This window comes from Dioscorea cayenensis, chromosome 16 (assembly GCF_009730915.1).
Source record: "Dioscorea cayenensis subsp. rotundata cultivar TDr96_F1 chromosome 16, TDr96_F1_v2_PseudoChromosome.rev07_lg8_w22 25.fasta, whole genome shotgun sequence".
Lineage (NCBI taxonomy): Eukaryota > Viridiplantae > Streptophyta > Magnoliopsida > Dioscoreales > Dioscoreaceae > Dioscorea > Dioscorea cayenensis.
In genome coordinates, this window is record NC_052486.1 from 8,524,039 (window position 1) to 8,537,300 (window position 13,262).

At 40.7% G+C, this 13,262-nt stretch overlaps 1 non-coding gene across 1 annotated transcript; it reads right to left on the reverse strand.

Moving 5' to 3' along the window:
• Positions 1–10,996: 10,996 nt before the first annotated feature.
• On the reverse strand, positions 10,997–11,103 carry LOC120279848. The gene has a single exon (XR_005542149.1). It is a non-coding gene; the product is annotated as a small nucleolar RNA R71 (small nucleolar RNA).
• Positions 11,104–13,262: the final 2,159 nt, after the last annotated feature.

Genomic DNA, 13,262 nt, shown 5'->3' on the forward strand with positions numbered 1-13,262 from the left:
TGAACTTTAGTATCCGGGGCTTAATTGTGACTAGGGGCCTGTCACTGGACCAAAGGGTTAGGTCTACATATAGGAATACGGTTTATCACTTGGAATCTCTAGATTTTCTTGCGACTTTACACATTGTGAGGTGTTGAGACTGATTGATTTTTCTGCCGGGGCATAGTATAGAGTTAGTCACGGTTGACCTTAGGTTTGGGACCGTGTATCTTAGGATGTCCATGACTTATTGAGCATTAGTTAGGAAGCATAATAGATGGTTTTGCACTTGAAGCGATAATCCTAGGCAGAACAATATCCGAGTAACTTACTTCTTATCGATTGCCTTTCCTGTCACTTCTTTGTGCCTCTCTTTCTTATTTCTTTTATTTTTTTTAAATTACATATCATCAACACAATCATTGTTTCATCTTCACTTGGTTCAATAGTAATCTTGGTGTTTCTATTTTCTTATTCCCTGTGGATACGATACTCCCCTCACTTGAGATTTATTACTTTAACAAACTAGTGTACTTGCGGGTCACACGCAAGGGGTGTGTTAAGTACATGAAGTTTCTCAAAGATGTACTCATGAATAAGCGGAAAATTTGAAGAAGTCTCTACAGTAACATTGAGTGAGGGGACTTTAGCACTTTTGCAAAACCAGATGCCAAGGAAGAGCAAGGATCCATAGAGTTTCACTATCCCTTGTAACATTGGTGAATTGGTTAATGAGAAAGCCTTAGCAGGCCTAGGAGCTAGCATTAATGTCGTGCCATTCACTATGTTTAGGAAACTAGGGCTCAGTAACCTCAAACCTACTTGGATGATCCTACTATCAGCGGACAGATCCATTAGGCATCCTAGGGGGTATCATTAAGGATGTGCTAGTAAAGGTTATCAAATTCATCTTTGCGTTAGATTTTGTTATCTTAAATGTCGAGGAGGATATTGATGTACCTTCCATCTTAGGTGGGTCATTTTTGGCCACCTCCCAACCCCTAATTGATGTTACCAATCATAGAATGACACATAGGGTTGGTGATGAAGAGGTCATTTTAGCTTTGTCTGATGCCATGAAACATTCTCTTGATTATGATGATACATGCTTCTTCTTGGATATAACTAACTCACTTAATGATGATTTTATGCAGGATATGGTGCACAAGGGAGCCTTCGAGGAGTCATTGGATGAACCTCAAGAAGAGGACACTTCCTTTGCTTCCAACACATGAAGTTGAGGCACAAATGAGAAAAAAATATTGGAAGGTGGTCACTCGTGCAAAGAAAGGTAAGAACAAAGCTTTGCTGAAGGCGGTAACACTCGAGTCTATCCAGGTGATTAGTAAGCTCCCGATTTTCTCTAATTTTGGACTTGAGCATTATTTTAGAGATACGCACATTAGGGTTAGGAAGTTAACCTAATTGGAACTTTTGTAACATGCACACCAGGTATGTCAAGCTAGTGACGTAAACCAAGTGCTTCTTAGGGTGGCAATCCAAGCATTTTTCATATTCTTCTCGTATTTTGTTTTTTATTTAATAGTTGTTTTTTTTCTAGTGCTAGTAATAAAATGCTTGGCTTATCATTTAGAGACACATTACTGGTAGACCAAAAGACCCTTACACTTAACCTCCAGTAGAATTTTACTAGATTACTTATGACCCAACTTACAGCCATAAAATGACCATAAGGGCAATTTAGAGAGACTTACGACCTAGTACACTGTGTTCCTTATGGGCAATAACCCAATACTTATTACCTAGGTTCTAACAAGCGCCTTATGCCCATAAGTAAGACCATAATAGCAATTCAGAGAGCTTTATGATCTACAATGTTAAGTCTCTTACGACCATAACCTAGGTTGTAGAGGAGATGAAACTCTTACGGGTGAGGCCTTTGATAAGAGCTATATTATTTCATATTTTCTATATCATTTATACTGTATTTAACATGAAATTGTGTATATTTAGCATCTTATTAGTATAAAATTTCATTATTTTGTGCACAACAACCTTTATTTCTATTTTAGGAAGAAAGAAGAGAATTCGAGGACGTTTGAAGCAAAATAAAGCAACTTGTTAAATCAAGGTTGCACCACAACTCACATCGGGCATTATGGCAATACACAACGCCAGTTGCCTACACTTATCACTACCATGATCAGGCCGTGGGACCATAAGCTTATTGTTAGAACAATAGAAGCCATAACGGCCTCACAACAGCCACTGTAAAGTCCATGATGATCGTTATCAAGATATATAACATCCAAAGACTGTGCCTGGACGCGACTTGGAGTCCAAGCAACAACTTACTCATAATGGGCATCACAATGCCTGTGGTATGGCCATGACATAGCTGATTACTATAAATACCCTAGTAATCCTCATCTTTGGAGGGAGACTGTTTTGCAGAAGAAGCTAGGGCGGCCGAATTTCTAGAGATTTGAGCGGCGGGAGACGGAGTTTCTTCCATATTCCAACAAATTTCGATAGATTTCTCAAGAGTACGTCAATGAGCATCATCGGAGAAGATCACGTGTGTCAGGCATCTTCAGAGATCATCATCAAAAGGGAGTGAGTGACACACGCCATCCGTACAATCTTAGAATCCTCTAATCCCCATCCTTCGGAGAACTATTAGAGGGAGTTAGACTAGGAATACATTAAAAGCTTATTTATTCTTTATTTGGTCTTGTGGTTCTCTTGTGCTTTGATGCTTTGTTTGTCATGATCTATTAGAACCCAATTCTAAGGGGGTTGTGTGTCTAGGTCCCTTGGTTATTATTTGTGATTCTTGATTGATTAATACAAATTGTTATAGTTTTTGTAATCATTGCATGTTCTTAATGATTGTTAGACGTTGATGTGGATGAGGAGGATATGCCCCATGTTGATGACATCTATGCCATGATAGATCTATGCATGTCCAAAGAGGTTAGGCATAGCTAGGTTTCCCGATTAGCGACTGATTGTCCCTTAGTCTTAGGGTCTGATTGGTCTCTTCTCATGGGATTCCCACACTTAAGGTAAACCTAGGAGGCTGGGGTGGAAGATATTTGATAAGTTCTTGTGTAATAGTAATACGGAGTATTCTGTTCTTACATTGAGCATTACTTTTCTCTGATTTTATTGCTTATACATGCGTATGATAAGTGCTTGTGTGATAAAAATGCGAAGTATTTTTTTCCTTATGATAAACATTACTTTTATCAGGTTTTAGAGCTAATATGTGTGCATTTATGTTACTTTCACGTGTATAGGTTGTGAAGCCGAATATTAAAGAAAGAAGCCAATGTAGGTCATGAATGCACTATTTGGAGGAAATCTTGAGAAGGTTCAAACGCGAAGTCATAAGTCGGGTTCAAGATGTAAGAATGTGTGCCAACCTCCTGTATTCAAGTTAGCATAATGATTTGGAGGGGCACAAAGGCAGTCACATTCGAGTATCACGGCTTGTGCATTGATAGCAAGATCTTCACCAACGAAGCCGTTTATTGAAGAAACAAGGCAATCTACGATGTAAACGTGTGCCCGTTTACGTTACCTCGATGAAAACATGGATTCAGGAGTGTTTTGGGTCGCTACTGTAGCAGGTTCTGTTCATAGCCGGTCGAAAAAGTGAAGTTTAGAGAATCCACACGGGCGTGTGGACATGATCCACGCCCGTGTGGAATTTCCATAGGCTCGTGTGGAGAATCCACAGGGGCATGTGGATGCCCGATTCCAGCCCTATTTAAGGCCGATTTCAGCTCCGATTTAAGAATCTTTTTTCCCATCTTTTTCCTAACTTGAGAGAGGGCGGTGACTAGGGTTTGGAGAGGTATTGGCAAGGGATTTAGAGAGGTTCTACTACTCAACATTGCGCTCCATTTGGAAGAAGGTTAGTGGGAGAGCTTTCATCGACATCGATCCGGTGAGGTGTATCCTAGGCCGGACAAAGGAACCTTTGGAAGATTCGAGGCTTCTCCACAAGACCATCGTCATAACTATCGAGGGGGGTTTCTATGGATTATTTGCTTTTACATTTGATTTCATTGTTGATTGTAACTAGCTCCATGGAGATCTAAACCCCCTAGTGGGTACTTGGATTTGTGAACCCTAGGATGTATTTGTTTCATTAAACCTTTTATTATGCTTTCATTAACTGATGTTTTATTTGAGTTCCAATCTTGAATGTTTGATTGAATGAATACCCCTTAGAGTGACACTAAGGTTGAGAGTTCTTATTGGTAACTCTTGTGAGTGAGTGACACACCACAAGAGTTAAATAAAGCTAGATTGGAGAGGGTTGAGAGTGTGAGTCAAGAGGTAGTGGAGCATCCCCTTTCCCCTCTGGTGTGATTTATTCTACCTCCATTTCCTTGAGTTCTTTGCGGTCATAGTAGAGTGAATGGGCTAAGGGATGACCTTCCGCTGGGCTTAGTTGTAGAGGCAACGGAGTGAAGTGTTGAAGTGATTTTATCACCTAGGGCTTAATTGTGACTAGGGGCCTTCCACTTGGACCAAATGGTTAGGTATATATCTAGGAAGAGGGGTTATCACATGGAATCCCTAGAACTCCATGCGATTCTATCCGAATGCGAGGTGTTGAGATTGTTTGATTTCTCCTCCGGGACATGGTATAGAGTTAGTCATGATTGACCTTAGATTTAGGACTGTGTATTAAAGGATTTCCATGACTCATTAATGCATTAATTAGGAAGCATAATAGTTGGTTCTGCACTTGAAACGATTTTCCTAGGCGGAACAATATCCGAGTACCCCATTTATATCGATTGCCTTACCTCCTCTTTACTTGTGTTTCTCTTTCTTGTCTCTTTCATTCTTGTTTGCATTACATCTTGTTAACAAAACCATTATTCATCTTTCACTTGGTTAAAAAACAATTGAAGTATTTTTATTCCCTACTCCTTGTCGATACAATACCCACTCACCTGGGATTTATTACTTTAACAACCGTGCACCTGCGGTTTACACGCATATTCGGTCGTGTCAGCGTATTTGTGTTCTTTTGTGCATGTAAGGTTGTAGAGATGATTATGAAAGAAAGAAACTAAAAGTAGATCGTGGATACACTTTGTTGATGAAATCTTAGAGTGAACAAACGCGAAGACACAAGCTGTGCTCAAAGACACGTGATTGTGTGCCAACCTCTACTGTGCTCAAGTAAGTACATGGTTTAGAGGGGTACAAAGGCAGTCATATTCATGTGTTCGAACTTGTGCAAGGCTAGCAAAATCTCTGTCAATGTGATTTTTATAGAAGACACAATGCTATCTACCGCATGAATGTGTGCCCATTCATGTGGCCTCGATGAACAGTATGGATTCAGGAACATTTTGGCGAAGCACTGTAGTAGTTACTATAGCAAATCATTGTAGCTTCAGTACACAGCTCACAGAAAACTGAAGTTCCAGAAATTCACACGGGCATGTGAAAATTCTGCACTCCCGTGTGGATGCCCGATTCCAGCCTATTTAAAGACGTGACTTATGACGTTTTGGGGAATCCTTTTCCAATCCTTTTGCTATCTTTTACCCATCTTTGAAGGCGTTCGTGGCTAGGGTTTGGAGAGGCTTTAGCAAGGCTTTTGGAGTGGTTCTATGGCCTTCAACACCGTGTTCCTTCGGGAGATAGTTATTGGGAGAGCTTTTGTCAGTATCGATTCGGCGAGGTTTGCCCTATGCTTGAAGAGGGAATCCTTGGAAAAGACGAGGCCACTCCGTAAGACCATCAATACGGAATACAAAGGGGGTTTTACTTATAGATTGCATGTTTTTACATTCAATTTCATTATTGATTATATCTTGCTCCATGGAGAGCTAAACCCCTAGTGGTTGCTTAGACTTTGAAACCCTAGGATGCTTTTGTTTCGTTGATCTTTCATTATAATTCTTTAATTGATGTCTTTAATTAAGTTCCAATATTGAATGCTTGTTCAATTGATTTTCCTTTAGAGTGACTGATTAGTGCTTGTGTATTAGTAATACGAAGTGTTCTTTTCTTGCGTTGAGCAATACTTTTATCAGGTTTTAGCGCTAATATATGTGTATTTGTGTACTTTTGTGCATGTAGGGTTGTGGAGGCAAATATGAAAGAAAAGGCCAATGTAGATGTGAATGTACTATTTGATGAAATCTTGGAATGAAGAAACACGAAGATACAAATTGGGTTCAAAGATACGTGAATGTGTGCCAACCTCCGTGTATTCAAGCAATCACATAGTTTGAAGGGGCACAAAGGCAGTCACGTTTGCGTATTCTAACTCGTGCAATGATAGTAAGATCTTCACCAATGAGTTTGTTTATTGAAGAAGTGACATGATCTATGACATAAACGTGTGCCCGTTTATGTTACCTCAATAAAAAATGTAGAATTGGGAGCGTTTTGCTGGGGTACTACAGTAGGTATTGTAGCAACTGTAGCAATTCACTGTAGCAGTTACTATTTATAGCCCGTAGAAAATCAAAATTCCAAAAAATCCACATGCCTGTGTGGAAATTCCACAGGGGTGTGTGGAACATCCATAGGGCCGTGTGGATTCCTGATTCTAGCCTATTTAAAGCCACGATTCAGCCCAATTTTAGGATCCTTTTTCCCATCTTTTCTCCAACTCTTAAGAGGCTTGCGGCAAGGATTTAGAGAGGTAATGGCAAGGATTTTGGAGCGGTTCTACGGCTTCAACACCATGTTTCTCTTGGAAGATAGCTATTGGGGGAGCTTTCGTCGGCAACGATCCGGCGAGGTGTGCCCTAAGCTTGACGAGAGGACCTTCGGAGAGGATGAGGCTACTCCACAAGACCATCTACACCACTACCGAGGGGATTTTCCTATGGATTACTTGTTTTTACTGTCGATTTTACTATTGATTGTATCTTGCTCCATGGAGAGCTAAACCCCTAGTGGGTACTTGGATTTGTGAACCCTAGGATGTATTTGTTTCAATAACCTTTTATTATGCTTTCCTTAATTGATGTTTTAATTGAGTTCCAATCTTGAATGCTTGTTGAATGATTTCTCCCATAGAGTGACACTAGGGTTGAGAGTTCATATTGGTAATCGTTGTGAGTGAGTGACACACCACAAGGGTTAGGCAAAGCTAGATTGGAGAGGGTCGAGAGGGTGAGTCGAGAGGTAGAGGAGCGTCCCCTTTCCCTTCCCATGTGATTTATCCTACCTCCATTTTCTAAAGTTCTTTGCGGTTATGATAGAGTGAAGTGTTAAAGGATGAACTCCGTTGGGGTTTAGTTGCGCGAGCGACAGAGTGAAGCATTGCAGTAAACTTTAGTATCTTGGGGCTTAATTGTGACTAGGGGCCTTTCGCTTGGACCAAAGGGTTAGGTCTACATATAGGAGTAGGGTTTTATCACTTGGAATCCCTAGAGCGTCTTGCGACTTTGTATAGTATAGAGTTAGTCACGGTTGACCTTAGGTTTGGGACCGTGTATCTTAGGATGTCCACGACTCATTAAGTTTTAATTAGGAAGCATAATAGTTGGTTTTGGACTTGAAGAGATAATCCTAAATGGAACAATATCCGAGTACCCCACTTCTTATCAATTGTCTTTCCTCTCAATTATTTGTGCCTCTATTTTTTATTTCTTTTATTTTGTCTACATTACATCTTATCAACGCAATCATTATTTCATCTTCGCTTGACTAAGTAGCAATCTTGGTGTTTTTATTCACTACTCCCTATGGATACGATACCCACTCACCTGGGATTTATTACTTTGACAAACCCGTGCACTTGCGGGTCACATGCAAGGGGTGTGTTAGTGATATTAGGGTTGAGAATCAATATTGGTAATCCTTATGTGTGAGTGACACACTATGAGGATTAGATTGGAGAGGGTCGAGAGGCTGAGTCGAGAGGTAGCGGAACGCCCCTTTCCCCTCCGGCATGATTTATCCTACCTCCATATTCCAAGAGTTCTTTGCGGTCACAATAGAGTGAAGTGCTAATAGAGAAACTCTGCTGGGGCTTAGTTGTGTGAGTAACAGAGTGAAACATTGAAATAATCCTTAGTGTTGGGGCTTAATTGTGACTAGCGGTCTTTCGGCTGGACCAAAGGGTTAGATCCATATTTGGGAGTAGGGTTTATCACTTGGAGTCCTTAGAGCTTTATGCTACCTTATACAGTGTGAGGTGTTGAGACTGAGTGATTTCTCCACCAAGGTATAGTGTAGGGTTAGTCACTGATAAGTGATTGTGTATTAGTAATACGAAGTATTTTTTTCTTACGATGAGCATTAATTTTCATAGATTTTATCGCTAATGCATGTGTATTTGTATTCTTTTGTGCATGTAAGGTTGTGGAGACAAATATAGAAGAAAGAAGCCAAAGTAGATTGCGAGTGAACTTAGTTGACGTAATCTTGGATTGAACAAACGTGAGGAGACAAGTTGTGCTCAAAGATAAGTGAGTGTGTGCCAACCTCCGTGGTGTTTAAGGAAATATGCAAATTAGAGGGGCACAAAGGCAGTCATAATATGCTTTTATTTGAAGATGCAACTCAATCTACAACGTAGACTTGTGCGCATTTATGTTTCCTCAATCAAAAGTGTGGATTCAGGAGTATTTTGGCGGAATACTATAGAAGGTTACTGTAGCAAATCAATGTAGCAATATACTATAGTAGTTACTGTTCATAGGCCGCAGAAAATCAATTTCCTTGAGATTCACACAAGCGTGTGGATGCCTGATTCTAGCCCTATTTAAGTCACGATTTCAGTCAAATTTGAGAATCCTTTTTTCCATCTTTTGGCTATCTTTTCTCCATCTTTAGAGGTGCCCGCGACTAGGGTTTGGAGAGGCTTTGGCTAGGTTTTAGAGGGGTTTATGGCTTTCGACATTGCGTTTCCTTCGGAAGTGAGTTATTGGGAAAGCTTTCGTCGGCACCAATTTGGCGAAGTGTGCCCTAGGGTTTGATGAGGGGACCTTTGGAGAAGATGCGGTCACTCCACAAGACCATTGACACGAACACCAAGGCAGTTTTATTCATGGATTGTATATTTTTACTTTTGATTTCATTATTGATTGTATTTTGCTCTATGGAGAGCTAAACCCCTAGTGAGTACTTGGACTTGTAAACCCTATGATAATGTTGTTTCTTTGACCTCTTATTATGCTTCTTTTAATTGATGTTTTAATTGAGTTCCAATCTTGAATGATTATTGAGTTGATTTTCCCTTAGAATGACACTAGGGCTGAGAATCCATTTTGGTAATCCTTGTTGATGAGTGACACACCATGAGGGTTAGATAATACTAGATTGGAGATGGTTGAGAGGGTGAGTCGAGAGGTAGCGGAGCATCACTTTTTCCTTCTGGCGTGATTTGTCCTACCTCCACGTTCCAAGAGTTCTTTGTGGTCACAATAGATTAAAGTGCTAAGAGACAAACTTCGCTGGGGCTTAGTTGCGTAAGCAACAGTGTGAAGCGTTGAAGTAGTCCTTAGTATCTAAGCTTAATTGTGACTAGGGGTCTTTCGCCTAGACCAAAGGGTTAGATCTATTTTAGGGAATAGGGTTTATCACTTGGAATCACTAGAGCCTAAAGCAACCTAGCACAGTGTGAGGTATTAAGACTGAGATATTTCTCCACCGGGGCATAGTGTAGGGTTAGTCACGGTTGATCTTAAGTTTTGGAACCGTGTGTTTAAGGATCTCCATGACTCATTAAGCATTAGTTAGGAAACATAATGATTGGTCTTACACTTGAAACAATAGTCCAATGGTGAGCAATGTCCGGGTGCTCCATTTATCGTCGATTGCCTCTCCTATCTTTTATTTGCGTCTCCTTCTTCTTTTCTTATTTCTATTTGCATTGATTCTTATTTACATCATTATCGATTCATGTTCATTTTAGTTAAATAGCAAATCTTTGTGTTTTTGAATCACTATTCCTTATGGATTCGACTACCCACTCACCGGGGTATTATTACTTCGATAAACCCGTGTACTTGCGGTACATACGCAATAGGGTGGTTGACCTTAGGTTTGGGACTGTGTATTTTAGAATTTCCACGACTCATTAAGCATCAGTTAAGAGACATAATGGTTAGTTTTGCACTTGAAACAATAGTCCTAGAGTGAGCAATGTCCAGATACCCCACTTTCTATTGATTGCATCTCCTATCATTTTATTGTGTCTCTCTCTTATTTTCTTTATTTTTATTTGCATTGATATTGTTCACACCATTATTGATTTATCTTCACCATAGTTAAATAGCAATTATTGTGTTTCTTATCACTATTCCCTGTGGATACGACTACCCACTCTCCAGGGTACTTTTATTACTTCGATAACTCGTGCACTTGCAGTACACACGTAAAGGTGCGTTGTCAAGTTTTTGGGCGCCGTTGCTGGGGAATTGGCGTTTGGGAAACACTTTGTACTTTGCTATATTCATCACTTGTTCTATTTCACACTTTCTTATTTTTCCATCATTCTGATTTATTTTCTTTTCTTTGGTTGCAGCTCTAGGTTATAACCTGAGGAAACCCTTCGACATTGGTTGAAGGAAATCCGGACATTAAATGAAGAATTCATAGAAGGGGAAAAGAATCTGTGCAAGAACAGTTAAATTAAGATGAGATAGAAGATGAAGGGTCTCATAACATGGCAGAACAGAATGAGCAACAGAGAACACTCTTAGATTATGTCAGATCTGCAGTTCTTAGCACGCAGTCCAGTACTGTGCGACCACCGATTACAGCTCAGAATTTTGAGCTCAAGCCATGCTTCATCCAGATGTTACAGCAGTCGGCACAGTTTAATGGTTTGGCCAATGGGGATCCAAACAATCACATAGATAAGTTCTTGGAAGTGTGCGACATGCTCAAGATTAATGGAGTAACGGATGATGCTATCAAGTTGAGGGCCTTCCCATTTTCCTTGAAGGGGAGAGCAAAGTAGTGGCTATATTTATTACCTAGAACATCGATCACTACATGGGAGGAGATGGTAGAAGCTTTTATTGACCGATATTTCCCTCCCGGAAAATCTGCAAAGCTTAGGAATGAAAAATACTCCTTTGTGCAAATTTAATTGGAGTTTCTTTTTGAGACATGGGATAGGTTCAAGGAACTCCTGAGGAAATGTCCTTAACATGGGTTTACCGAGTGAATGATCATTCATACTTTCTATAATGGTTTGAACCCAAGCATAAAGCAGTTACTTGATGTTCCAATAGGAGGTACCCTAGGAAGCAAGACCCTCGACGAGGCCCGATATCTCATTGAAGAAATGGTTATGAATAGTTATCAGTAGAACACAAGGGACAGACAGAAGGTAGCCGGACTTCATGAGATTGATGTAGTTACCTCATTGGAGGCCCAGGTTGAGTCATTGAGCAAGAAGTTAGATACTCTAACTTCTCCTAGAGTGGTGGCTATGACTAGTTGCACTGGGTATGGGGGAAGACATGCTCCATCCGATTGCCCGATTTCTATTGGTGGTACATCCTTTGTGGAACAAGTGGATATTGTAAGGAATACAAATGAGAGGCAAAGGGAATGCATATAGAAACACCTACAATCCGGGTAGGAGGAGCCACCCAAACCTTTCTTGGAGTAATCAAGGGAAACAGAAGACGATGGCACCACCCAGTTTCCAACAACAACAACAAGCCCGAACATGGAAAATAGAGTGACAGGGGTTGGAGAACCCGAAGACTAATCTAAAGAAGGCTTTGCCTAAGTTTATTGCATCATCAGATACAAGATTTCAATCGGTTAAAGCCACATTTCGCAACCACACTGCTTAATTGCATAACTTGAAAAATCAAGTGGGACAAATTGCGAAGTCACTCTCGGAAAGACCTCGAGGAAGTTTGCCTAGCAATACGGAGACAAACCAAAGAGAACATGTGAAGGCGATCACTTTGAGAAGTGGTCATGAAGTTGAGGGTAGGTTCCCGAGTGAGAAGTCCAATGTTGAAGCACCCGAGGTCATGGAGATTAAGGAGAGAGCCAACAAAGGGATGGAGATGGCACCCTCACCCTACGAGCAACGAATCCCTTATCATTTCGAGATTGAACAATAACGAAAATAATGAGCAATACATGAAGTTCTTGGGTCTTGACACGTGTCCAAATATGCGTGTAAACCACAAGTGCACAAGTCTCAAAGTAATAATTACCCCGGTGAGTGGGTAGTCTAATCCACAGGGAACGGAAGTATTAGTATTAACCAATTCTTAGTTATCTAGTCGAAATCAATGGATGTGATGAAATGAACTAATTGCAAGACAATTAATAAGCAAGCAAACGGGCAAGAAAAACAAGTAAAGGAGATCTCAATAATAAAGATGAGGTACCCGGACAATGCTCCCCCTAGGATCTAACATGAAGCTCAAGATTCACTAAATGCTTCCAAACCGAGTCTAATGAGTCGAGGTAATCCAAGAACAACCGGCCCTTGCCTCCAAGCCACCGGTACTAGTTCCCTATAAGGTCCCAGCGGAGAAATCGCTCAATCTCAACACCTCATACCCCATATGACTGCAATACGCTCTAGGGACACTTAAGAGTGAAACAGATTCCTAAAGATAGATCCAACCCTAATTCCCGGCGAAGGATCCCTAACCTCCTACAAGGTCCCGGCGGAGAAATCTCTCAATCTCACACCTCACACCAAATATGGTTGCATAGAGTCTAGGGAATACGGAGATAGGAAACACTCAATCGGAAGGGAAATGGGACACTCCACTATCTCATGACTCACCCTCTCAACCCTCTTTAACCTTGAAGTTCTAACTCTAATGGAGACTTCTCTCTCATCAAAGGAACAAATCATGCAAATCCAATTAACCACAAGGATTAATAAAACAAGCAAGCAATGGGAATACAAGATTAAAACTTAAATCAACTCGGATTTAATAGAAACCTAAAGCAAATAAATACAAAAACATAGATCCTAGGGTTCACATGCCCAAATACCAACTAGGGTTTAGCCCTCTATGGAGCAAGTTACAAAATAATGATGAATACAATGAAAAGCAATGAAAACCATGAAGTAAAACCCCCTTAAATTCATGATGATGGCCTTGATGGGTCGCCCAACGTCTTGAAGAATCCTTCTCCGAAGCTAGGTCGCCAAAGGCTCCCTCTATGCTATGACGGAGAGAAGATCGATCAAAGTTGGTGATGGACGCCCCCCAATATCGCCAAAGACCTCCTCCAAAACCCTAGCCGCCTTGCCTTCAAAGTGCTCGCGAAAAGCCTCGCCAAAAAGTCCCTAAAGAATAGGGCAAACGGCCTATTTAAAGCCCAAA